The sequence below is a fragment of the Pan paniscus genome, chromosome 5, assembly GCF_029289425.2.
Source record: "Pan paniscus chromosome 5, NHGRI_mPanPan1-v2.0_pri, whole genome shotgun sequence".
In the NCBI taxonomy this organism is placed as follows: domain Eukaryota; kingdom Metazoa; phylum Chordata; class Mammalia; order Primates; family Hominidae; genus Pan; species Pan paniscus.
The window spans coordinates 164,092,981-164,119,716 of NC_073254.2; the positions used below are offsets into that span (position 1 = coordinate 164,092,981).

Consider the following 26,736-nt stretch of genomic DNA (forward strand, 5'->3'; position numbering starts at 1 on the left):
TTATAGACAGACGTCCCTTCTCTGTGTCCTCATGTGCCTGAAGGAGCATGGGAGCTCTCTTGGGCCTCTTTTATGAAGGCACTAATCCCATTCACGACAGCTCTCCTTTCATGAGCTAACCTCCCAAAGGCTGCACCTTCTATAACCACCACCTTGCAGTTGAAATGTCAACAAATAAATTTTGGGGAGACACAAGCATTTAAACCACAGGAAATAGTTAAGAGTCACAATTTCACAGTTTACCTAAGAGAGGGAAGTCATCTTTAAATATATAGTGAGAAGAGGTTTGAGGTCTAAAAAAAAGATTTAACTGAAGATTTTTTGTAACTTCAGTAAAAGGAATAAACAAGGTGCTATGATAAAGAATAATGGGGAAGAGGGAGGGGGGCACTGAGGAGAAGGTGATTGAGGGAGGCCACTCTAGAGAGGTAACACTTGCATGTGTCCTGAGGAATGACAACAAGCCAGCTATGCCAAGAACTCTGGAAGAGCATTCCAGGCATAGAACAAAGGCCCTGAAGTGGGGAGAAGGTTGAAGGACTCTAGGAACCACTAGACGGTTGGAGCCTAGTGACAGAGAAATAGTTACATTAGATGAAGCTGGACATGGAAGCAGTGGCCGGGTAATTTACAGTCTTGTTTGAATTTTTAGTCTATTGGGAAGCAAAAAAAAGTTTGAAGCCAGGGGAGCACTATGAAACCCTCATGTGCAGAACGGGGGCTTTGGGAGTGAGCTAAATACAGCCACAATCACAATCTGTGTAAAGATGCATGTACAAGACTGCCCTGTCACTTCAACCATCTCTTGCCTCGCCATTGCTCCAAACACACTGGCCAGGCATGTTTCTATCTCAGAGGCATTTTTCCTTTTTATTTCCTCTGCCTGAAATGCACTGTCTCCAGATGTCCATGTGGCAAAGGACCTTGGTTCCTTTAGGCCTTTGCTCACAATGTCACTTTTTAAATGAGTCCTTTTCTGGCCAAATTATCTAAAATTGTAAACCTGTCCCTCCATTACCAATGTTTCCTACCCCTATTTCCTTTATTTTCCCCTTACCACTTATTGCTAGCATACATGTTTAACTACATGTAAATACATAAATAATGTTTTATTTACATGCTTATTGTCTGTCTCCTTACATAGAATATAAGCTCCGTGAAGACAAGGACTTTTGTGTTTGGTTCATGGCTCTGTACCCAGCATGAAGTTCAGTGATTAAGTACTAAATTAATGTTGATGGAATAAATGAAGGAAGAAATGTTCATGATGGCCTTTTGAGTGATAGCAAAGGACTGGAAACAAATTGAGTGTTAACAAAAAGGAATAATTACATCAATTATGGTATAATCATAATATGTAGCTTTTAAGAGGCCCATACCTAGTAGATATAAATAGGCATAAAAAGACATCCATTTTATATTAAATGGGAAAAGGAAGTTATAGAAGTTACATGATCCTGTCTTTCAAACACACACCACACACGCGTGCACACACACACACATTTGTATCAGCATAGGAAAAGTATTGAAGGAAATATTAACCATTTGCCTTGGGGGAATGAGATGGGTGATTAAGGGGGATTTGGTTTGAATCATGCATTACCTTTGACATAAAAAGAGAAAAATAGAACAAACAAACGTTATTTAAAACCAAAATGTGATTCTACTCCAAACCTACCAGCATGGATTAAAATGTAAAATATTGACAGTATTAGAATATTGCTCTCATAATGGGGTAGGCAGGAGATAACCAAAATCTCAAAGGATCCCCCAGGAATTAAAACTAGTCACCTCAACATCTCGACCATCCTTTATCTTAAGCCTAAGAGATGTGGATTTGGGGGGAAATTTTATTCTATAGAATTAACATCAGAGAAAAAGACCCAAGACAAGGCTTTACAAAATTATGAATATACTAATTTTTTATTGTTTTTGAGTTGCTTCAGTGACTTATCTAAGAGGATTACATGGAACAGTCTTTCCTAGCTGAGTCAGTTCAGCTAAGGTCCTTGAACAGCAATAATTACAAATTAGAATCTGGATTCTAAAAATAAGAGGTGAAATGGATGGGACTGACCTTCTGTGCAAATATTGAACACTTCAGGTTTCTAACTAAAGATGTCATTCATTACAGTCTACCCAGGGGAAAAGTTGCAGGTGAACCCATAAGAAAGGAGCTGAACTTATACTTTTCTTTTTATCTGAATTTGAGCAAGTGTAAGAATTGTCTGGTCCCTAGGGAAAGTTTAATGCCACTTCTCTATCGACATGGGGTAGTTGTTACATTTTCACTTTTTACAACAGGTATGTGTATAGAAGTGATGACAGGTGCATCCTTATTAATGTATGGTTTCTTTCATTTTTCACAAATTGCACTTACTTTCATAAAACAGAACCACATTTTAAAATCTCCATGTAAATTTTTGCAATGTTATTTATTTCTATCATATTTTCTTCACATTCACCTATCAGTGTTTCCTAACTTAGAAGCCCCTAAGGATCTGTGTTTAATATATTGTCTTCAGTGACCCGAAAAGACCATGACGCAGAAGCAAGCCTAACCTTTTTATTTATTTTTTTATTTTTATTTATTTTTATTTTTTTGTTGTTCATTTGTTTGTGGTAGCTTAAGACCAAAAAAGAATTTGGGGGTGGAGCAGATTGACACTCACAGCCATAGCTAACTACTTTTTTTTTTTTTTTTTTTTGAGACGGAGTCTTGCTCTCTGTCCCCCAGGCTGGAGTGCAATGGCACAATCTCGGCTCACTGCAACCTCTGCCTCCTGGGTTCAAGCAATTCTCCTGCCTCAGCCTCCCAAGTAGCTGAGACTACAGGCACATGCCACCACGCCTGGCTAATTTTTGTATTTTTAGTAGAGGCAGGGTTTCACCATATTGGCCAGGCTGGTCTTGAACTCCTGACCTCTTGATCTGCCCTCCTTGGCCTCCCAAAGTGCTGGGATTGCAGGCATCAGCCACTGCGCCTGGCCAGCTAACTACTATTAAAGAAAAAATTATTCAGTGATACTTGTTGAAACATAGTAAGGAAGAATTTATTCAGAACCATCACGGTAGGTACAGGGATGACTGCAACAGTGTGTTGCAGTAGGGGAGAGAGATTGGGCTTAACTTCCAATACAGCCTGGACAAGTGGGAATTTATAACCAAGGAGCAGGGTGGGGGTCAGTGAATGGAAAATTACTAGGAGGAAATATCAGAGGTAAAGGGGATTCTGGCTAAATCAACCCAACAGGATTCTTGCTGAAGACAGGCCAGGATGATCAGACATCACCTGGGGGAGGATGGAGACAAGGAACCTGATCAGATATCAAGGATGATCAGATTATTGAGGATGGGGGTTCTGGTGAAATTGACTTAGAGTTCTTTTGCTAAAGCTGGATTTTACAAGGAAGTGCACAGATGGGCCCAGGAGAAAGTTCAGAAACCTGATTAAAGAATCTTTGTCAACCAGGCACGGTGGCTCAAGCCTGTAATCCCGGCACTTGGGTCAGGAGTTCGAGACCAGCCTGGCCAACATGGAGAAACCCCATCTCTACTAAAAATACAAAATTAGCCTGGCATGGTGGCACGTGCCTGTAATCCCAGCCACTCGGGAGGCTGAGGCAGGAGAATTGCTTGAACCTGGGAGGCGGAGGTTGCAGTGAGCTGAGATCATGACACTGCACTCCAGCCTGGGCAACAAGAGCGAAACTCCATCTCGGAAAAAAAAAAAAAAAAAAATCTTTATCAGTGTCCATGGTGCTATTTCCCCACCCATTCTTTTGACATTTTCTTTAGCTTATGTAAGCCACTATGCAAAGCAGTTTCAAGTCTCCCTCCTTCTAAGTGGGTGTTTGCTTCTAAATCCCTCTTATAAAGACATTCCAGCAGGCTGCTGAGGACCGCCTAAATAATGAGCTTCAGTGAGTTAGTTGCTTTAGTTGTCTGAGGAACATATTTATTCTGTCAGAAACGTAAAAATACTTTCAGTCAAAGCCCCGTCTTCAGGGTCCTCAAGATAGAGAAATTCTGCTTTGGCATCATACCCTTCATCTCTATTTTTGGATCTCTTGATTTGCTAGACGGTCTTTCTATTTGCTTAATCACTTTACTTAAAAAGGCAAGAAAAGCACATGGAATTTTGTCCTAGTTTTAGTGCAGTTCTGCCCTAAGACCAAGGCAAGAGTGGGGCTTTCCCCGCGCCCCTCACTTTAGAGGGACCTGTTTGGACTCCTCCGTGAGCTTCACCCTCCCATGAGCTGCAGAGTCCACGGGTCAAGGGGACATTCCCACCTAGGTCCACACCCCCATGCTCCCCACTCCCTCAATCCCTGGCTTGGACTCACACAGATTAAATTTTGAAACACAAATTCCAAGTATGAATAGTCCCAAGCCCACATCCAGGGCTTTGCGCAGGTTTCTTTCCTGCATCTGCCCTCCCAAAGGCTCACTTTGCTGCTCAGGTGCATAGCACTGGGCCTGCAGTGTGCCTAGGGAATGGCTCTTGGCTGGGGTGTTCGACTCGTGAACTCGGAGAGGCAGGTTGAGAAATTCCATCTGAAGAGTTTGGGCTTAGAGCTCCCTCGTAACTTAGAGATGATTTTTTAAAGGACTCAGGTGTCCATCTTTGGTTCAGAAAAGATGATCTTGTACCTAAATGTCTCCCATGTTGCCATTCCAGTCTCAAATGTCATACTGGTAAGTAACCTTATGGTCATAAATTGTATATTTATTAACAATTACTTGCTCCAGGTGGTAACCTCAGTTCTTTTGAAATAGAACATCTGATCTTGTGATATTAAAGCTTCTTTAACTTGTGATGTTAAAGCTGCTTCCTTTACTAAGCGAGTGACTTTTCAAATCGAAGATTTATAATTAAATGCAAAGCTGGTAAATTATATCATGCCACCAGTATGAATACTTTCATGTTAGGCTTAGGAATAATCTTTTTATTATTTTCTTTGAAGTGTTTATAATATTTAAAAGAATTTGCTGTATTAGACTACCTTACAGATGTCTTGTGATTCCATTTATTTAAAACATGTAATTTACATAATTTCAAATTTTAAAAAGTAAGAATATGAGCAAAAGTGTAAGTGGCATAATATTTAAGAGAAATGGATTTATCAAATTTATTACTTAAGTTGAGATTTACGAGAGCCTTTGAAGTGCTGTGGAAGGTTTTACAAACAAGATCGGGGCTTGCTTGTTCAGGCATTTGATATGCTAAAAATAAATCAAATATATTAAGCCCATTAATGCAGTTTAAAATATTTAAGGGGGTTTGCTGTATACAAAGTCAATATTAGAAAGTAATGCTTCTTCTATATTCCAGCAACAAGAAAATAAAATGGTCCACACGTAAATGAATGCTTGATGTACAACAAAGGTGCACTGCAGGGCAGCGGGAGAAAAAAGTCTTTCCAATAAGTGGCGCTAGGACAATTGCGTACCATGCTGGAAAAAGAAGAAATTGAACTCCTAACTCACACAAAAGTCAATTCCAGGTGAATATGAGATCTAATATGTTACAAATTGTTAAGTTATCCAATGATTAATACAGAAGAATATCTTCGTGACCTGGGAGGGTGGCGAAAGGTTTCTTAAATGAGACACAAAAACACTAACCGTAAAAGTATAGATTAGTACAATAAATTACATGAAAACAAAACACTTCTGTTCCACAAAAATGCCATTAAAAGAATAAAAATACAAGCCATAGACTGGCAGGAGATATTTGCAACTTAGGTAACCAACTATCAACAACAAAACTTGTTTCCAATCATATAAAGACCTCTTTTGGTAATTTGGTAAGAAAAAAAGGCAGAAACCCTAACTAAAACTAGGCAAATGACTTGATTATGCATTTCACAATAGAGAAAATCCAAATGGTTACTAAACATGGAAAAGTGTTCTTCACATAATTAATAAACAGAGAAATGCTGATATTCAGAGAAGGACTGTGTGGTAGATAGAGCTCCCTCTCCCCTCTCCCCTCTCCCCTCTCCCCTCTCCCCTCTCCCCTCTCCCCTCCCCCCTCCCCCCTCTCCCCTCCCCCCTCCCCCCTCTCCCCTCTCCCCTCTCCCCTCTTTCCACGGTCTCCCTCTGATGCCGAGCCGAAGCTGGACGGTACTGCTGCCATCTCAGCTCACTGCAACCTCCCTGCCCGATTCTCCTGCCTCAGCCTGCCGAGTGCCTGCGATTGCAGGCGTGCGCCGCCACGCCTGACTGGTTTTCGTGTTTTTTTGGTGGAGACGGGGTTTCGATGTGTCGGCTGGGCTGGTCTCCAGCTCCTGACCGCGAGTGATCCGCCAGCCTCGGCCTCCCGAGGTGCCGGGATTGCAGACGGAGTCTCGTTAACTCAGTGCTCAATGGCGCCCAGGCTGGAGTGCAGTGGCGTGATCTCGGCTCGCTACAACCACCTCCCAGCCGCCTGCCTTGGCCTCCCTAAGTGCCGAGATTGCAGCCTCTGCCTGGCAGCCACCCCGTCTGGGAAGTGAGGAGCGTCTCTGCCTGACTGCCCATCGTCTGGGATGTGAGGAGCCCCTCTGCCTGGCTGCCCAGTCTGGAAAGTGAGGAGCGTCTCTGCCCGGCCGCCATCCCATCTAGGAAGTGAGGAGCGCCTCTTCCCGGCCGCCATCACATCTGGGAAGTGAGGAGCGTCTCTGCCCGGCCGCCCATCGTCTGAGATGTGGGGAGCACCTCTGCCCTGCCGCCCCGTCCGGGATGTGAGGAGTGTCTCTGCCCGGCCGCCCTGTCTGAGGGGTGAGGAGGCCCTCTGCCTGGCAGCCGCCCCGTCTGAGAGGTGGGGGGCCCCTCCGCCCGGCAGCCACCCCATCTGAGAAGTGGGGAGCGTCCTCCCTCCTCGTCTGGGAGGGAGGCGGGGGGGGTCGGCCCCCCGCCCGGCCAGCCGCCCCGTCCGGGAGGTGAGGGGCACCTCTGCCCGGCCGCCCCTACCGGGAAGTGAGGAGCCCCTCTGCCCGGCCAGCCGCCTCGTCCGGGAGGGAGGTGGGGGGGTCAGCCCCCCGCCTGGCCAGCCGCCCCGTCCGGGAGGCGAGGGGTGCCTCTGCCCGGCCGCCCCTACTGGGAAGTGAGGAGCCCCTCTGCCCAGCCAGCCGCCCCATCCGGGAGGGAGGTGGGGGGGTCAGCCCCCCTCCCGGCCAGCCGCCCCATCCGGGAGGGAGGTGGGGGGATCAGCCCCCTGCCCGGCCAGCCGCCCTGTCCAGGAGGTGGGGGGGGCGCCTCTGCCCGGCCGCCCCTACTGGGAGGTGGGGAGCCCCTCTGCCCGGCCAGCCACTCTGTCTGGGAGGGAGGTGGGGGGGTCAGCCCCCGGCCCGGCCAGCCGCTCTGTCTGGGAGGGAGGTGGGGGGGTCAGCCCCCGGCCCGGCCAGCCGCCCCGTCCGGGAGGGAGGTGGGGGGGTTAGCCCCCCACCTGGCCAGCCGCCCCATCCGGGAGGTGAGGGGCGCCTCTGCCCAGCCAGCCGCCCTGTCCGGGAGGGAGGTGGGGGGGTCAGCCCCCCGCCCGGCCAGCCGCCCCGTCCAGGAGGGAGGTGTGGGGATCAGCCCTCCGCCCGGCCAGCCGCCCTGTCTGGGAGGTGAGGGGCGCCTCTGCCCGGCCGCCCCTACCGGGAAGTGAGGAGCCCCTCTGCCCGGCCAGCCGCCCCCTCCAGGAGGGAGGTGGGGGAGTCAGCCCCCCGCCGGGCCAGCCGCCCCGTCGGGGAAGTGAGGGGCGCCTCTGCCCGGCCGCCCCTACTGGGAAGTGAGGAGCCCCTCTGCCCGGCCAGCCGCCCTGTCCGGGAGGGAGGTGGGGGGTCAGCCCCCCGCCCGGCCAGCCGCCCCGTCCGGGAGGTGAGGGGCGCTTCTGCCCGGCCGCCCCTACTGGGAAGTGAGGAGCTCCTCTGCCCGGCCACCACCCCATCTGGGAGGTGTACTCAACAGCTCATTGAGAACAGGCCATGAAGACAATGGCGGTTTTGTGGAATAGAAAGGGGGGAAAGGTGGGGAAAAGATTGAGAAATCGGATGGTTGCTGTGTCTGTGTAGAAAGAGGTAGACATGGGAGACTTTTCATTTTGTTCTGTACTAAGAAAAATTCTTCTGCCTTGGGATCCTGTTGATCTGTGACCTTACCCCCAACCCTGTGCTCTCTGAAACATGTGCTGTATCCACTCAGGGTTGAATGGATTAAGGGCGGTGCAAGATGTGCTTTGTTAAACAGATGCTTGAAGGCAGCATGTTCGTTAAGAGTCATCACCACTCCTTAATCTCAAGTACCCAGGGACACAAACACTGCGGAAGGCCGCAGGGTCCTCTGCCTAGGAAAACCAGAGACCTTTGTTCACTTGTTTATCTGCTGACCTTCCCTCCACTATTGTCCTGTGACCCTGCCAAATCCCCCTCTGCGAGAAACACCCAAGAATGATCAATAAAAAAGAAAAAAAGAAAAAAAAAAACAAAAATTAAAAAAAAAAACAAAAAAAAAAAACAGAGAAATGCTAATTAAAATAAGATGTCACTGAGTACCTACTGTATTAGCAAACTTTTTAAAGTTTCATAATATCAAGTGTTGATGAAGAGTTCTAATTTTTGGTGGGAATATACTGTAACTTGTACAGCCAGTTTCTTTTTGTTGTTTTGTTTTGTTTTTTGAGACAAGGTCTCACTCTGTCACCCAGGCTGGAGTGCAGTGGCACAATCTCAGCTCACTTTAATCTCTGCCTCTCAGGTTCAAGTGATTCTCCCATCTCAGCCTCCCAAGTAGCTGGGACTACAGGAGCATGCCACCATGCCTGGCTAATTTTGTATTTTTAATAGGGACGGGGTTTCACCATGTTGGCCAGGCTGGTCTTGAATTCCTGGACTCAAGCAATCTGCTAGCCTCGGCCTCCCAAAGTGCTGGGATTACAGACACAGCCACCGCACCTGACCTGTACAGTCACTTTGGAAAACAATTTGGGATTATTTTACTGTGTTGCTTGGGGGAAGCATCACCCCTCTGGGAATCAGGATCTTTACAAATAATTCCCCAAATAGGTCACTGGGAGCGATGGTGGAACCATTCCAACTTTCACTTCATTCCCAGCTCCATGTATTCTATATACTGGGAATATAGCACCATATACAGTGGCAGATGCTTGAAGGTCTGTTCTGTAACCTGAGGATAGTGCCCTATCTTTTGCAGGGTGTCATCTCCCAGCCGGCACTTTAGCTGTAACTTCAAGAGGCAATTTCACTACTCTTTCATGATGGCAGTTTCTAGATGGTGCATGATCCACAACCACATGCCCAATGCCATACCTCAGTTGCTATGAAGACAGTCTCGTGGTTCAAAGACAATGTTAGGCGCCATCCCAGGTCAGTAGGTCATACACTTTATGAGCTTGCACACAATGGAGATAGCTGAGGCACTACAGGCAGGAAAAGTAAAAACATATCTGGAATATGTGTCAATCCCATTCAAGATAAATTTTTTTTTCCAGAGTTGAATGGAACTGATATAAACAATAGGCCGCCGAGTGACTAGTTGGTCATCTGAAGGAAGAATACCAATAAGAAAAGTAAGTTCTAGGGATCTGATATACAGCATAGTGACTATAATTGATACTGTATTTTATACTTGAAATTTGCTTTCAAGATTGCTAAGATCTACTTAAGCGTTTTTCTACCATGAAAAGGTAGAGATGATAGGTGTATTAATTAGCTTGATTGTGATCATCATTACACAGTGTGTATGTACATCAGATCTCCACATGCACACCTTAGATACATAAAATTTTTATGTGTCAGGTATACCTCTATAAGGGTGAGGGGAAAAGAAGGAATGGTACCATATCAAGTACTCGGGAGTGATCTTTGTTGCTGAAAGTTTAGACATCTAGCAGCAACAGTAGGTAGATCAGCCATGGTGAAACAGAGTTTATATTGTTGGACCCAAGCTTTAGGGTTGCTTGGAACACAGCAGGAACCTGCTTCAGAGTCTTTTTCGTTCTTGGCCCAAGTCAAAATTAACAGTTTTCCAGATTATTCCAACAGTTTGTTGAAGAGTATTCCCAAGTGTTTTATATATTTTGCCTCCAAAATGGCCTGTAAAGGAAGGTGTGACGTATAGAAACTTGTCGTTTACCTTGGAAGGGATGTCTCAGCATATTCCAGCATGTTGATGCCTAAAAACTTTATTGAAGTGTATGGTTGCTGAATCTTTGTAGTGTTTTTCTTCCTCCGTTTAGATTACGTGTCTTAATAAGATGTCCAGAATAATCGCCATTTCTTGCTCCTAAGGTCCAAATAACATGATGTCACCCACTTAGTGACCCCAAGTGAAGTTCTGTGGACTGTTCAGATGGCCCAGAACCCTTTGCACTATCACGGCAGAGATCTAGAGAATTGACATAGTGCTTGGACAAGACCATGAGTGTGTAACTGTTAGCCATCCCGTGTGTGTTTCTTGTCCTTCTGAATGATAAGAGAGCAAAATGGAAGCAGATCAATAGCCACTAACCACACAAGCAGTAGTGTTAATCTGCTATAGTAAAGATGTCACATCGAATACAGAAGATGTTATTGAAGTTACTACTTGGAGAAGTTTGTAGTAGTTCAAGGTCATATGCTCTGATTCACCTGATTTTCTAGGGGGCCGAATGGTGAATTATATGGGTTTATAATGAAATCCAGCACCCCTATATCCTTTAAATTTCTCAGGGTGATGCTAAACTCTGCCATGTCACTCCTGGGATGCAACGTTGCTTTTGATTTATAGTCTTGGCAATGGGGTGAGAATGTAGTTTTAGGGGCTTCTACTTGCCATTCCTACTACAATAGCTCTTACTCTATAAGTCAATGAAATAATATGAAGGTTCTGTAAAATCCTAATATGTCTGTTCCAATTATACATTCAGAAACTGGGAAAATGATCTCTGTGTGAATCTGTAGACCAGAGGACACATGTGTCCAGCTAGGACTCCATTAATTACTTGAACCTCATATACTTCTGCTGTACCAAGAAGTCCATGAAGATGCTTTTGTTCTCTAGGTATCTGCATCAATTCAGACCCTATATCTAACAGTCCTCATAAAAGCTGTGTATTCCCATTTCCAGAGCATGATACCCTAGTGTATAGCCAAAGACCTTTTGGGGAATAGCTAGAGGAATCGCTACTGTATACATTTGTCCTGGTGTTGCAGTGTCCTTCTTCATGTGGACCTGGCCTCTCTTTCAGTCAAGGGGAATGTTCTGTAGTGGGTTTGAAAACTACCTGAGGTTTGTAAACTGGGCAAGGAATCCTGACTTTCTATTGGAGTAGCTGACCACAGTCTTCCGCTCATGTACTCTTGGTTTTTCTTTTGATTTTATATATATTGAGCAATATCCTTGATGGCTACACATCTATCTTATCCCTTAGAACATTTTATTCTATTTTTTAAAATGAGCTATTCAATTTATATGAATTTTTAGATTAGGCAAAACTAATTATTGGTAAAATAAATCAGAAAAATTGCCTCTGTGGCTGGGGACTTACTGGGGCATAAGGCATCCTTTGGGGGTGATCAAAATGAGATTTCTTCTTTTTTATTTTTAAATTGGCAAATTAAAATTACATATATTTATGGTGTACAATATGATGTTTTGAAATATGAATGGGTTGTAAAATGGCTAAATCAAGCTAATTAATAAATGCATTGCCTCACATACCATTTATTTGCAGTGAGAACACTTAACATTTACTCTGTTAGCAATTTCCAAATATATCATACATTGTTATTAACTATAGTTATCTTATTGTACAATAGATATCTTGAACTTGTTCTTCCTGACTGGCTGAAATTTTATATTCTTTGCCCAATATCTCCTCAATCCTCAGCCCTCTCCATGCTAGTTCCTGATAATCACCATTCTACTCTCTGCTTCTGTGAGTTCAACTTTTAAAAATTCCACATACAAGTGTTTCGTGTGATATTTGTGTTTCTTTCTTTCTGGTTTATTTCACTTAACATAATGTCTTCCAGGTTGATCCATGTTGTGGCAAATTTCTTTCTTTTTCAAGGCTGAATAATATTCCAGTTTGTGTGTCTGTGTGTATATGTGTGTGTGCAGGTGTATACATACCATATTTTCCTTTTAAAGTTTTATTTCATTTTCAATTGACACGTAATTATACGTATTATTTATGGAGTACAATAATATGTTTTGATACATGTATACATTGTGAAATGTTCAAATCAGGGTAAGTAGCATATCCATCACCTTACATATCTATCTTTTTTTGTTGTGAAAACATTCACAATCCTCTCTTCTAGCTATTTTGAAATATACAATACATTATTGTTAACTATAATCACTCTGTTGTGCAGTAGAACACCAGAACTTATTCCTTCTATCTAGTTGTAACATTATACCTGTTGACCAACATTCCCCATCCCCACTCCTCCTCACTACCCTCCTGGCCTCTGGGAACCATTATTCAACTTCAATGAGATCAACTTTTTTAGATTCTACATATGAGTGAGGTCAGGCAGTATTTGTCTCTGTCCCTGGCTTATTTCACCTAACATAATCCTCTGGGTTTTTCCATGTTGTCCCAAATGACAGGATTTTTTTTTTTATGGCAGAATAGTATTCCACTGTGCATAGGCATACACCACATTTTCTTTATCTATTCATCAGTTGGTGGACACTTAGCTTGATTGCATATCTTGGTTATTGTTATTAGTGCCACAATCAACATGGGAGTGCAGATTAGCTCTTCGACATACTGATTTCATTGCCTTTGGATATATTCCCAGTAGCGAGATTGCTGGATCATATGGTAGCTCTATTTTTAATTTTTTGAGAAACCTCTCTACTGTTTTTCATAATGGCTGTACTAATTTACATTCCCACAAACAATGTAAAAGGGTTCCCTTTTTTCCATATCCTCACCAACACTTATCTTTCATCTTTTTTTTTTTTTTTTGCAGTTGCAAGATTTAATAGAGTGAAAACAGAGCTCTCATACAAAGGGAGGGGACCCAAAGGGGGTTGCTGCTCCCTGCTCGAATGCCTGGGTTTATATCCCAATCATTGTCCCTCCCCCTGTGCTCTCAGGTGATAGATGATTGGCCATTTCTTTACCTCCTGTTTTACCCTAATTAGCATTTTAGTGAGCTCTCTTTACTACCTGATTGGTCAGGTGTGAGCTAAGTTGCAAGCCCTGTGTTTAAAGGTGGATGTGGTCACCTTCCCAGCTAGGCTTAGGGATTCTTAGTCCGCCTAGGAAATCCAGCTAGTCCTGTCTCTCAGTCCCCCTTCTCAACAGGAAAACCCAAGTGCTATTAGGGAGATTGGCCGACGACCGCTCTTAACTGCTTCCTGCTGAATTGAGGCATAGTAGGGGTCGTGCAGTTGAGATTTCCTCAGGAGGGGTGCCTTCCATGTCATTAACATCGGAGCACGGTCTAGCAGGCCAGTCCAGGGGTCCGTGGTAGATCTTAGTCATGGACTGCATCTGGGGCTCCATTTGAAGAACAATTTGTAGTCTTACAGCTTCGATTCTGGAAGACACAAACTTAACAAGGAGGTTAAAGACACAGGGATAGAAATGTATGGCCTGCAGTGCAGGGGATTATTTCTTTGGCACACTTCACAGGCCCTGACTATCTGCTTGATAGTTTTGAAAAGGCCTGGTCTAGTAAATAATAATTTGGCCATCTGATGGGTGCTATCAATGCCTAAGTGGAAGGTTTGATGAAGGGTTTTAAGTAATTTCCATTGGTTAGCTGAGGGCAAAAGTATTTTTCCTTCTTTGGTGGCTAGCCATCCTGAGGGGAGAAAACTATGTCCTTGTGGGGTTCCCCATTCTATTTCTCCTGTTGCATACTGGGGTTTGGTTTCCCAGAGGGGATTACCCCATACTAGGGGTCCTTCTATAAGCAGTTCTAATGGAGGGTCCTGCGTTGCAGCTTTTTCGGCTTCAATATCCACTTGGCGGTTCCCTTCTATTTCCCTTTCCTTTCCTTTCTGATAACCCTGGCAGTGTAAGACTGCCACCTCTTTAGGTTTCTGTACAGCCAATAATAATCTCCTAATGGCTTCCTGATGTTTGATAGGTATTCCCTCGGAAGTTAGGAATTCCTTTTCTCTCCATAGTGCTGTGTGGGCATGGAGGACTAGGTAAGCATACTTAGAGTCTGTTTATATATTTACCCTTTTTCCTTCCCCTAATTCTAGTGCCCAAATAAGGGCTATTAGTTCTGCCAGCTGAGCGCTAGTTCCTGGAGTGAGGGGATTACTTTCAAGTATTCCATTATTACTGACCACTGCATACCCCACTTTTCAAAGTCCTTTTTCTACAGAGGAACTTCCATCAATATACAAGTTGAGGGCAGGATCAGTCAAGGAACTTCTAGATGGTCCCCTCGAGTGGCATAGGTTTGAGCAATCACCTGTTGACAGTTATGTTCTATCTCTTCTTCATTGTCTGGAAGAAATGTGGCTGGGTTAAGAGTTGCACAAGTGTGCAGTCACAGCACTGGCCCTTCAAGTAATAGAGCCTGATATTTAAGCAAATGGTTGTCTGACAGCCACAAGTCTCCTTTAGCAGTGAATATGTGATTTTACATCATGAGATGTCCACACAGTAAGATATCTTCCCTGTATTATTTTAACTGCTTCAGATACTAAGACTGCTACTGCTGCCACTACCTGTAAACAATGAGGCCAACCCTTTGCCACCACATCACTTTCCTTTCTCAGGTATGCCATGGGTTGCAAGCTCGTCCCTCGGACCTGTGTAAGGACTCCTAGAGCTATTCCTGTTTTTTCTGTGACATATAAGGAAAAAGTCTTGCCCCGTTGGCAAGCTTAACACTGGGGCTTGGGTTAGGGCCTTCTTTAAGACCTGAAAAGCTGCTTCTGCTTCAGGTGTCCATCTTACTAAATGGGTATTGGCTTTCTGAGTTTTCTTAATTAGTGTATGTAATGGCCTGGCTATTTCGCTGTACCTGGGAATCCATATTTGGCAGAAGCCTGTGATGCCAAGGAGCCCTCTTAGTTGTTTTCAGGTTTTAGGATGAGGATAAGCCAATATAGGCTGGATACATTCCTCACTGAGGGCCCTGGTGCCTTTGGATAGTTTTAGCCCTAAGTATTTAACCTGCTGTGAGCAGATCTGAGCCTTTAGTTTGGAAACCTTGTAGCCACAGGTGGCGAGGAAATTTAAGAGTACTTGGGTGGCTTGATGGCACAAGGTTTCTGAAGGGGCGGCTAAAAGTAAATCATCCACGTACCGAAGGACAAGAGTGTCCAGGTATGAGAACTGGCTCAAGTCTTGGGCTAATGCCTGGCCAAATAGATGGGGGCTATCCCTGAACCCTTGGGGTAAAACAGTCCAGGTGAGTTGAGACGTTGGGTTCAAAGGATCTTCAAAGGCAAGCAAGAATTGAGAGTCAGGATGTACAGCGATGCAGAAAAGGGCATCCTTAAGGTCCAGGACTGTAAACCACCCTGTTTCCTCTGGTATTTGGGAAAGCAGAGTATAAGGGTTAAGTACAGCTTGGTATAGAGGGACAGCAGCCTCATTGATGATCCTGAGATCTTGCACTAACCTCCACTGTCTGTTGGGTTTCTGTACTCCTAAAATTGGAGTATTGCAGGGGCTATTGCATGGTTTTACTAGGCCTTGGGCTTTTAGGTCCTTAACAATCTTTTGGAGTCCTTACTGGGCCTTGGGTCTAACGGGGTACTGCCTTTTGTAGGGAAAGGAGGCGGAATCCTTTAGTTTAACTTGAACAGGACAGGCATTCTTTGCTCGTCCATATTGTCCTTCTGTTGCCCAGACTTCAGGATTAATTCCTTCCTCAAGCAGGGGACAACAAATGGGGTGTTCCTTCTCCTATGTTCAGGTGTATATTGGCCCCTGCTTTTGCTAGAATGTCTCTCCCTAACAAGGGAGTGGGACTTTCAGGCATAATTAGAAAAGCATGTGAAAAGAGTAAAGTTCCCCAGTCACAACTTAGTGGCTGGGAGAAGTATCTAGTGACCGGCTGTCCTAGGACCCCTCGGATGGTGACAGATCTGGAGGACAGTTGTCTGGGACAGGAGAATAAGACTGAGAAGTCCATGCCAGTGTCCAAGAGGCAGTTAACCTCCTGGCCCTCAATGGTCAAGCATACCTGGGGATCTGTGACGGTGATGGCATGGGCTGGCGCTTGCCCCGGCCACCCTTAGTCATGCTGCTGGATCATCTGGTTAGTGGCTTCTGACTCAGAGGACCTTCGTCCCCTGGGGCAGTGGGCCTTCCAGTGATTCCCTTGACATAAGGGGCATGAATGAGGGGGCGGCTTATTTTTATTTGGACAATCTTTTTTAAAGCATCCTTGTAGACCACACTGGAAGCAAGCCCTATTAGGCATTTGATTTGCCCAGCTTTTCCCTTTTCTAGAGCCTCCAAAGTCCGCTTGCCTGAGGGCCATGACTGAAGTGGTGGCCTTTTTTTTATCCCGTTTGTCCCATTCTGCCTGCTCCTCCTGATCTCTATTATAAAAAACCAAGGTGGCCAAGTTCAATAGGGTTTCTAAGTTTTGTTCTGGGCCTAAGGCGGACTTTTGAAGTTTTTTCCTAATGTTTGCAGCTGACTGAGTGATAAACTTATCCTTTAAGATAAGTTGGCCTTCAATAGAGTCAGATGACAGAGAGGTATGCTTCCTCAATGCCTCCCTTAGTCTCTCCAGAAAGGCAGTAGGATTTTCTTCCTCTCCCTGTGTTATAGTGGACATTATTGAATAATTTATAGGCTTTTTCCTAGTTTTCCTTAGTCCTTCTAGCACGCAAGTTAACAAATGTCTGCGGCACCAATCTCCATGTTCTGATTCTGTGTCCCAGTCAGGGTCTACACTGAGAACTGCCTGCTGGCCTGTGGGAAATTGTTCTTTCCTCTGTTGTCATCCTATCATGACCTGACTGAGATATCAGAGATCGCCAAACTCTTGGGCTGCAGTTATGGTGGCACTTCTCTCATTTGTGATTAGTGTCTGATCCAGCAGTAACATTATGTCTCTCCATGTCAGATCAAAGGAGTGTCGTACCTTTGTAAAACATCAATATAGCCATCAGGGTTATCTGATAATTTACCTAGGTCTATTTTAATTTGCTTCAAATCTGAGAGAGAAAAAGGTACATGCACTCCGGCTGGGCCGAATTCTCTTCCTCCCACCACTTGGAGGGGGCATAATTGGGGAATATTGGCACTTTTTGGTTCATTGTTTACCCCTTTGTCTATCTTCTTTTGGACCATTTGGGTTGAAGGGGGGTCCTTATTTGTTGGGAAAGGAGTCAGGGGGACGCCGGGATAGGGAGGTAGACTCTGAGGGCTTCCTGTAGGGCATAAATCACACTTTTTACATAATTGCGAGTTGTCTCTTAATGAAAAGAAAGTTTGTACATATGGCACTTCACTCCATTTGCCTTCTTTTCTACAAAAGAGGTCTAGCTGTAAGATGGTGTTATAATTTATACTTTCCTCAGGAGGCAAGATTTCTCCCCCTTGAAGAGAATATCTTGGCCAGGCGGTACTGCAGAAGAATATAAGTTTTTTCTTTCTTAGCGTCTGAGGGTCAAATTGGTCCCAATTCTCCAGAATACATCTTAGGGGCATTTTTGCCTTGGGGGGAAAGTTTCCCATCGCTTTGGAGGTCCCTTCATGGTCACCAAAAAGTTACTGGGGGTTCTTGTTCTTAGAGCTCCCAAGATGGTGGCAGGCCGCTTCCAAGATGGCAGCAAGCCTGTTGTTCTCTGACTTGGGGTTCTTGGCCTCACGGATTCCAAGGAATGGAATCTTGGGCCATGTGGTGAGTGTTATAGCTCTATTAGAAGCCGTGGGTTATGGAAGAGAACCGTAGAACCCAGCAACTACTATTCAGTTTGCTTAGAATGAACCCGGGCACTTAGCCGTGCAGGAACAATGGCAAGCTTTTAGCCAGATTGGGAGTGGCAATGGGCATCTCGCTGGATCATCCGCTGGATCATCCAGCGGAAACCCTGCTGGATCCGGAGGTGTGGAAGTCAGCGGTGGGTCTGCGACAGTGGCAAACAGCAGTGGTGGATGGTGAGTGAAAGCTCAGCTCGAGCCGTAACAAACACGGACCAGAAGAGTGTGCAGTTGCAAGATTTAATAGAGTGAAAACAGAGCTCGCATACAAAGGGAGGGGACCCAAAGGGGGTTTCCCTATCTTTCATTTTTTTGATAACAGCCATTCTAAGAAATGTGAGGTGATATCTTATTGTGATTTCAATATGATGATGATTAGTGATATTGTGTTTTTAAAAAATATATCTATTGGCCATGTGTATGACTTTTTTACGAGAAATGACTGTTCAGGTCCTTTATCTATTTTTAAATTGGATTATTTGTTTTCTTAGTATTGAGTTGTTTGAGGTGTTTCTTAGCATCTATTGTTTGAGTTCCTCGTATATTTTGCATATTAACCCCTTATCAAATGTATGGTGTGCAAATATTTTCTTCCATTCTGTAGGTTGTCTCTCCACACTGTTGATATTTTCTTTGCTATGCAGAAGCTTCTCAGTTTGATGTAATCTCATTGATCTATTTTTGCTTTTGTTGCCCCTGCTTTGGAGGTTATAGCCAAAAGATCATTGCCCAGAACAATGTCATGGAGCTTTTGTCTTCTGGTATCTTCTAGTAGTTTTACAGTTTCAGGCCATATGTTTAAGTCCTTAGTCCACTTTGAATTGATGTTTTGTATATGGTGTGAGATAAGAGTCTAATTTAATTCTTGTGCATGTAGGTATCCATATTTCCCAACACCATTTACTGAAGAGACAATGTGTTTGTTATTGTGTTTTCTTGGCATCTTTGTCCAAAATCAATTGAGAGTAAATGTGTGAATCTATTTCTGGGCTCTCCATTCTGTTCCATTGGTCTAAGTGTCTGTTTTTATGCCAGTACCATGATGTTTAGATTATTATAGCTTTGTAGTATATCTTGAAGTCAGGCAGTATGATGCCTCCAGCTTTGTTCTTTTTGCCCAGGATTTCTTTGGCTATTTGGGGTCTTTCATGGTTCCATATAAATTTTAGGACTGTTTTTTTCTATTTCTCTCAAAAATGTCATTGGAATTTTGATAGGAATTTCACTGAATCTGTAATTCACTCTGGGTAGTATGGACATTTTAACTATATTAATTCTTCTAATCCAGGAACGTGAGATATCTTTCCATTTATTTGTGTCTCCTTCAATTTTTTTCATCAGTGTTTAATAGTTTTCAGTGTACAGATCTTTCACCTCCTTGGCTAAATTTACTCCTATTTTATTTTTTGATGCTACTGTAGATGGGATTGTCTTTTTAATTTCTTTTTCAGATAGCTCATTGTTAATGTGTAGAAACACTACTAATTTTTGTATATTGATTTTGTATCCTGCAATTTACTGAAACCTTTTTTAGTTCAACAGCTTTTTCTTGGTGGTGTCTTTAGGGTTTTTGGTGTATAAGATTACGTTGCCTGCAAACAGAGACAATTTTTTTCTGATTTGGATGCCTTTTATTTCTTTCTCTTGCCTAATTGCTCTGGCTAGGACTTTTAATTATCCCACAGAGTTTCTGGTGGTCAGAAATCTGAGGGTGGTTTTGCTTGTTCACTGTTGGTGGTAGCATGCTACTGTGTGGCCTCTGGAATCCTATCATCTCCATGACTACTAGGGACCCTAGTTCTGAAATAGCATCTCTTATCATCAACTCTGGTCTACAGAGGAGAGCCACCACTCACCTCAATGACACTGGTGTCCTCTACCAGCAATTTCCTTATTGCCTTGATGCATAAGTCCTCCATACTCTTTCAAGAATCATATTTAGCTGATAAGTTTCCAGTTTCACATAGTAGACCCTGTTTAGCATGTACACTTTGGTGGGCCTTTCAATCCCTTCCTCCACTCTGCCTGGCAACTCTGGCACCTCCACTTGATTTAATAGGGGCCACTGCTCTTACAATCTCCTGAAGTCCATCCCAGCTAGAAAAACTATTGGCTTGATTGATAGTTTATTTTCATTTCACCCATATATTTCACTAAACTTTCTTCTGGCTTAGGATTCAGCTGGAGTGATGTGTGATCCTGAGCTCTGATTGGTGTTCCAATTTTTCCCATAAAATTGAGGTTAATACAAAGTGCATGAGATCATTATAATCAGCTCAGTAAAAAGAACTGTGGGCACAAGAAGAGGTCAGAGAGTCCACAGAAGAGGAACAGACCCGGGAACAAATAGCTTAAACTTACAAAAGAGCTAGCATGAAGTCCTATTTTTCAGGAAGAGGTGTCTATATAAGGCCAATGTGAGGTTCATTTTCAGGCAATTTATTAATGTTAATTGAGAGCTTTTTCTTCGTTTCAAATATTATAGCCTTATTTTTCCTGTCTGAACTCAATAAACAGCTAGTAAAATTAGCCAACATGGACAAAAATTAACACGGAAAAGGCCTGTGGTCATAAAACACATTAACTATTCAGCATTGAGACTATTTTTATTTCTATCTTCTGCCAGAAAATTAGCAGCAATTAAAACTATAATTTTTTTTCTTATTTCCATATAGGCCTGAGAGGTTAAAATAGAAAGTTAAATAACGTGAGTGACATACCAAATGACCCAGCAAGTGTTTGACTGAGATAAGTTTTAACACTTCTGCTAAAAAATTGAAAAACTGTCACTTCCTTGTTAGAGCTGAAAATAGTCAGCTCTTACAAATTGTTCTTCCTGATGCAAATCCATATTAAGCTTTGTATTATTAACACGAATCACTCAAAACAATTCCAAATGGGACTTAGGGAGAATTGTGTAATAAATAATACTAGATTGTTGATAAAGCATTTAATTCAGTTTAAATGAGTGCTTTACCCAAAGAGAGCTGACTTGAGCTTTTTTTCCTTTCCTTCTATAAATTCAAGGCCTACATACAAATTCAATTTAATAAATATGTATTATGCAGCTGTTAGGTAAAAATTCAGTGACTAGGTGCTTCCAGGACTACAAATGTGAAGAAGATGTAGTGAATACTATGTAAATTACAATGTAATTGTGGTAATGAATATGAAAAATGTATAATTTATTACAATGGAAGGCAGCATAAAAACTGACTATTCAGTGAAGGGGTGGATTACTTTTAATGTGATGAAAAATGAATTTATAAAAGAAATGATATTTGGGGTAGGCTTAGAAGTCTGTGCAGCATTTCAGAAGTTGGTGACGGCCCTTTAGGGTGATCATTCTGGGGAAGGGTCTTTCTTTCATGAAACAGGTCATGGAGAACTGAAAGCTCATGGTGTGTTCAGAGAACAGCTAGCAGAGGAGAGGAGGAAAGAAGAGAAGGAAGGAAGAAGATCAAGCTGAAATGGTACTACGGGGACTCTTAATGCTCCATTAAGCCAAATGGTTTGGACTTCATCTGTAAGTAATAGGGAGCCAATGAAGAGTGTGGGACAGGAGAGTAATTCAATTCAGTATGTATTTTGAATTGATGGCTATGATAGTGACTAAGGAGAATTAGAAAGTAGAGGCAGTTAGACTAGTTCGGTGGCTGTAGAAATAGTCTAGGTGGGAGATGAGGTCACATTTCAAAGGACCTTGAAGAAATGGGCACCTGTGGTGGAGATATTGTGTTGTCTCCCAATGTCTGTTTGTTCCTTCTTGCTTTACTTATAACCCGCCTCACCTTTCACTGGGTGCATCTCCATTCGGAATAAAGATTAATCCCTGCCTCCTTGGCAGTTAGATGGGGTCATGTGTCTAAGGTCTGGCTAGCAGACATAAATGCAAGCAGTCTCTGCAACTTCTGCAGAATGACCCTAACGGAAGGGATTCACTTTTCTTTATCTTTTCTCCTTTCTGATGGTTGGAGGCTGGCCATGGTGGCTACAACTGGAGCAGCCATTTGGGTGGTGAGGTGAGTTCAAGATGGAAGCCAAGCACAACCTAGAAGGACCCTGACTCTCTGACACCATGGTTTGCCATACAGGACCTGGACTGATTCCCTCTGGAACTTTATCTGAGAGAAATAAACTTCTGTCTTGCTTAAGCCATTTTTATGGTGTCTTTCTGTCATTTGTAGCTAATCCTAATCCTAATTTTTACATTATCCTTCCATAAGCTGTGAAGAGCCACAAAAAGTTTTATGCGGGGGAATGAAATGATGAATATCATCTATTGCAAGAGATTCTATGCTCACCATGTCTTGAAAGAACTGCAGACACGCAATGCTTCAGGCAACAACACACCTTAGGAGACCACTGCAGCCACCTGGTTTGAGAGGGGACCTGGACTGAAATAAGGCAGCAGGAAGGGGCTATCATTCCCTGAAGATGCCCACAGCCCTTTCACAACTCCCATGTTTTTGCTCTTACTATTCCTTCTGATTAGAAAGATCTCACCTTCAAGACCTACCTAGTCCTGAAATGATCTTCGGCATTCTCACAGAGTTTTGTTTTCCTACAAAAGTTTGTCCACTCATTTCTTTGTTCATGCTATTAATGCTCTCTCAAACACATATATAAATCTGATGGTGTCTTTCCTGGTTAAACTCCCTGGGCAGACAAAGCACTCCAAGAACTAAACATCATGGAGCACTTACTGTGCACTGGGCAGATTGTTACGCCCTTTATATGCACTATCTTATTGAAGCCTCTAAACATCTCTATGAGGTGAGTAGCTTCTTTCCAAGAACGCTGGACTTCCCTCAAAAGCAACACTCTCTCCTGGTCATCCTACATAGGCAAGGGGATATGTTGTTGTTGATAGTGTTGTTTCTGCCTTGGCGCCTCTCAAGTGGCCATTGGGAAGGTGGCTGCCCCTAGAGCTAGAGGCTTCCAAAAGGGAGTCATTAACACCTATTGTCTTCAGATTTCTGTATTAGCCACAACTCTCAACAACAACAAATAAACTCTATGTCTTTTATATATTTAAATCACTGATCCAACTTAACAGATACTTACTGAATACCAATTCTGAACTTTGCATTCTACAATTTATTCTGGTGAAGAAAATGAAAAAAACACAGTTTTATTTTATTTTTCCATAGATTAGCCAGTTGTTCTAATACCATTTACTGAAAAAATAATAGTACTTATTTCCCTCTCTGGTTTGAAATACTATATTAATCATTTATTTTAAACTAATTTCACATATGTGTGTATCTATAGGGATTTTATAAACTCAAATTATTCCTAGGAATATAACCTTGTAATTGTGTGGAGTTTTTAAAACTCTTTTTTTTTTTTTTTTTTAGACAAGCTCTCACCGTGTCACCAAGGCTGGAGTGCAGTAGTGCAAATTATAGCTCACTGTAACCTTGAGCTCCTGGGCTCAAGCAATCCTCCCAGCTCCCTGCCACAGCCTCCCAAGTAGCTAGGACTACCGGTGTGGGCCATCATGCTAGGATAATTTTTAATAATTTTTTTTTTTTTTTTTTTTTAAGAAACAAGGTCTTACTATGCTGCCCAAACTGGTCTTGAACTCCCGGCCTCAAGCAGTCCTCCCACCTTGGCCTCCCAAAGTGCTGAGATTACATGCATGAGTCACCATGTCTGACCCTAACTATTTATTTTGGAATAATTATAGACTCACACGAAGTTGCACAAATAGCTCAGAGTCCTGTGTTCCCTTCCTCGCAATGGTGACATCTTATATAACTACAATATCAAAACTAGGAAATTGATATTGGCAAATTACTGTTAAATAAGCTACAGCTATTCAATTTTTCACCACTTAAAAAACATTCATTCACTATTATGGATGTGTGAATAGTTCTATGCAATTTTATTCCAATATATAGATTCATGTAACCACCACCACAGTCAAGAAACAGAATGATTCCATTACCTATTTCTTCATATTTGCACCTGGCCCTCACATTCTTCCACCTCTTCACCCACTTTTCTGTGTACTGGCAACCACTAACCTGTCTCCATTTCTATCCTTTTGTCATTTCGAGAATGCTTTATAAATAGAATCATTACTGTACACAATTTTTTGAGAGTGACATTTTCCACTGAGCATGTTGCCCTTGAAGTCCATCTAGGCTATTGCATGTACCAATAGTTCATGTTTTTTGGCTAGGCGTGGTGGCTCATGCCTGTAATCCCAGTATTTTGGGAAGCTGAGGTGGGCAGATCACTTGAGGCCAGGAGTTCAAGACCAGCCTAGGCAAGTAGAGGAAACCCCATCTCTACTAAAAATACAAGAAATTAGCCGGGTGTGTTGGCTTGCACCTGTGGTGCCAGCTACTTGTGAGGCTGAGGCAGAAGAATCACTTGAACCCAGGAGTCAAAGGTTGCAGTGAGCTGAGCTTGTGCCACTGCACTCCAGCCTGGGTGATAGAGCAAGACCCTGTCTCAAAAAAAAAAAAAAAAGTTCATGTTTTTTGCATTAGTAAGTAGCTTTCTGTTGTATGGATTTGGCAGTTCATTCAACCATTCACTCATTCAAGGACATTTGGGTTGTTTGCAATATTTGGCTATTTATAAATAAAATGGCTATGAACATTGGTGTACAGATTTTTGTGTAAGTTTTCATTTCTCTGGGATAAATTCCTAAGATTGCAACTGCCAGGTTATATGGTAAGTGCATGCTTTGTTTCATAAGAAATTGCCAAATTATTTTCCAGAGTAGCTATACCAGCAATGTATGAGAGACACTGTTTCTCTGTATTCTTAGCAGCATTTAATATTATCACTACTTTTTTTTTTTTTTAATGTGATGTCTTGTTCTGTCACCCAGGCTGGAGTCAGTGGCGCGATCTCGGCTCACTGCAACCTCTGCCTCCTGGGTTCAAGTGGTTCTCCTGCCTCAGCCTCCCGAGTAGCTGGGACTACAGGTACGTGCCACCACGCCCAGCTAATTATTTTGTATTTTTAGTAGAGACGGGGTTTCACCGTGTTAGCCAGGATGGTCTCGATCTCCTGACCTCGTGATCCACCTGCCTAGCCCCCCAAAGTGCTGGGATTACAGGCGTGAGCCACGGCACCTGGCCACATTATCACTACTTTAAAAAATTGTGATAAAATTCACACATCATAAAATTGACCCTTTGGTGATAAAATTCACACACCACAAAACTGACCCTTTTAAAATGTGTAATTCAGCTGTTTTTAGTATATGCACAAAGCTGTGCAGCTATGACCACTGTCTAATTCCAGAATATTGTAATCATCCCCCCCACACACAGAAAAACATATCCATGGGCAGTCATCCCCCATTCCCTGTCCCTCCTCTCATCCCCTAGCAACCACCAGTAGACTTTCTGTCTCTATAGATTTCCCTATTCTGGACATTTCATGTAAATGGAATTATAATGTGTGACCTTTTCTGTTAATGCTATTTTTAATTTTAGTTGTTCTGATAGGTGTGTAGTGATACCTGATTGTGGTTTTAATTTGTATTTCCTTAATGACTAATAGTGTTGAACATCTTTTCATGTGCTTATATGCCATCATTATTTCCTTTTTGGTGCAATATTTGTTCATATCTTTTGCCTGTTTTGTAATTGGATTGTTTACTATTGAGTTTTGAGAGTTCTTTATATATTCCAGATATAAGATCTTTATCAGACATAAGGCTTACAAATATTTTTTCTCAGACTGTAGTTTGTCTCTTCATTTCTCTTTACAGGGTCTTTCACAGTATAAAAGTTTTAGATTTTGCTAATTTATTAATTTTTCTCTTTTATGGATCATGCATTAGATGACATGTCTAAGAACTCTTTGCCTAGCTCTGTCTCAAATACAAGAACACAAAAGCAAAATCATAATCATAATCCACTGAAAGTTAGTGATATAGAGAAAAATCTTAAAGGAACTAAGAAAAGAAAAAGCTAAAATGGTAAGAACTTGTGAACACAGAGAATGAAATGACAGGCACTGGAGTCTACTTGAAGGAGGAGGGTGGAAGGACGGAGAAGAGCAGAAAAGATAAGTATTGAGTACTGGGCTTAATACCTGGGTGATGAAATAATCTGTACAACAAACCCCCATGACATGTGTTTATGTATGTAACAAACCTTCACATGTACCCCAAACCTAAAATAAAAGTCAAAAAAAGGAGCTGAATACATATAAGGATGAGATTATCATGTTAAAGCCAGAATACATTGGAATAGCATCTTTAAAGTGTGAAAAGGAAGTTACAAAAGGAACAATGAATATTTCGTTTCCTATATACACAGGGAGTTGGCCTTCCACAGTCAGAGCTGGTTAAGCACACTCTATAAGGTTGATGTCTGTCCTTAAGGCCGATGCTAGTGCTGTGGGGATGGCTGTGGCTGATGCAGGGAAGAAAGATGGCTGCCAAGAGGATGAGGAGAGCAAGAATAAGCTAGAGCTCACAGAGCAAACTGGAACCATGTCAGCTCCCGTTGCCTCAGGTCTTGGTGGTGTGGGTGTCCTGCAGAATCTGAGATTCTTCATGAAGAAGCTAAACACACGCCTGGGCCAGCAGTCAGAAAAGGCGAAGGAGGACCTTGGGGAAGGTGGAGCAGTTGAAGGCCTGGCTGCTGTCTCCCACCAACAAGAGATCCAGATGATAAATGACAATGTGTATGAGCTACAAAAATGTCTGCTGCTTCATTTCCTCCTGATCTCACATAAGAATCTCCCCTGTGACCCTTCCTAATCAAAAATGCACACTGAGGAGAATTTGTAGAAATGTAATTGAGCTCTACACTCACATGTAATATTTCAGTTTATTTTAGCAAAATTTTAATAAAGTG

General features: G+C 42.9%; 1 long non-coding RNA gene across 2 annotated transcripts in view; it reads left to right on the plus strand.

Annotated features, from left to right (window-relative positions):
• Window positions 1-2,073: 2,073 nt before the first annotated feature.
• Window positions 2,074-26,736, plus strand: part of LOC129398062 (uncharacterized) — a 32,311-nt gene continuing 7,648 nt past the window's right edge. Inside the window, exons 1-7 of one of the 2 annotated variants that reach the window (XR_010112533.1) lie at window positions 2,074-4,698; window positions 5,336-5,507; window positions 9,181-9,353; window positions 9,479-9,556; window positions 11,787-11,905; window positions 21,256-22,675; window positions 24,750-24,846. This is a non-coding gene — a long non-coding RNA (uncharacterized LOC129398062). The other variant, XR_008625795.2, reaches the window with a different exon arrangement.